Source organism: Branchiostoma floridae, chromosome 4, assembly GCF_000003815.2.
Source record: "Branchiostoma floridae strain S238N-H82 chromosome 4, Bfl_VNyyK, whole genome shotgun sequence".
NCBI lineage: Eukaryota > Metazoa > Chordata > Leptocardii > Amphioxiformes > Branchiostomatidae > Branchiostoma > Branchiostoma floridae.
Window position 1 is genome coordinate 18,269,237 of NC_049982.1, and position 1,171 is coordinate 18,270,407.

At 41.4% G+C, this 1,171-nt stretch overlaps 1 protein-coding gene across 1 annotated transcript in view; it reads right to left on the reverse strand.

Annotated features, from left to right (window-relative positions):
* Nucleotides 1-1,171, reverse strand: part of LOC118414147 — a 25,365-nt gene that overhangs the window by 22,059 nt on the left and 2,135 nt on the right. The window lies entirely within an intron of this gene.

A 1,171-nucleotide genomic window follows, 5' to 3' on the forward strand; every position in this document is an offset into this window, starting at 1 on the left:
GTCATTCATCTGTTGTAGTCATTCAGTGAGGGGACAGAAAATCCTAGGAAAATGTGTCCCCATTCTCGTAATACATTCAGCGAGGGGACAGGAAATCCTAGGAAAATGTGTCCCCATTCTCGTAATACATTAAGCGAGGGGACAGAAAATCCTAGGAAAATGTGTCCCCATTCATCTGTTGTAGTCATTCAGCGAGGGGACAGAAAATCCTAGGAAAATGTGTCCCCATTCTCGTAATAAATTCTGTGAGGGGACAGGAAATCCTAGGAAAATGTGTCCCCATTCTCGTAATACATTAAGCGAGGGGACAGAAAATACTAGGAAAATGTGTCCCCATTCATCTGTTATAGTCATTCAGTGAGGGGACTGAAAATCCTAGGAAAATGTGTCCCCATTCATCTGTTATAGTCATTCAGTGAGGGGACTGAAAATCCTAGAAAAATCTGTCCCCATTCTTGTAACACATTAAGCGAGGGAACTGAAAATCCTAGGAAAATGTGTCCCCATTGATCTGTTATACATTCCGTGGAAATTGTGTCCCCATTCTCGTAATACATTAAGCGAGGGGACAGAAAATCCCGGGGAAATGTGTCCTCATTCACCTGTTATACATTCCGTGAGGGGACAGAAAATCCTAGGAAAACGTGTTCCATTCTCGTAATACATTAAGCAAGGGGACTGAAAATCCTAGGAAAAACTGTCCCCATTCTTGTAACACATTAAGCGAGGGAACTGAAAATCCTAGGAAAATGTGTCCCCATTCATCTGTTATAGTCATTCAGTGAGGGGACAGAAAATCCTAGGAAAATCTGTCCCCCATTCATCTGTTATAGTCATTCAGTGAGGGGACGGGAAATACCGGTTACCCCGGGGAAATATGTCCCATTCACCCGTAAGGCATCTCCAAAAAGTCATATTTATTTGTTTTAGAAACATTGAAATTAATGTCAAGAGTTGTAGTTTCAAGTCGAGAAACAGGTTTCAAATTTGACCACAGTGAGACTAGTTGACTTGTAGCTGATGGACACCTTTGGGATATGTTAACCTGGAATCCCTACAAATGTCGAACTAATGAGCCTTCTTTTTTGGTTGAATGGTTTATTGGACATAGAGACATAGCGATTACAAACAAAAACATCACACTTGCAGTCATTGTAGTGACTGAATTGCG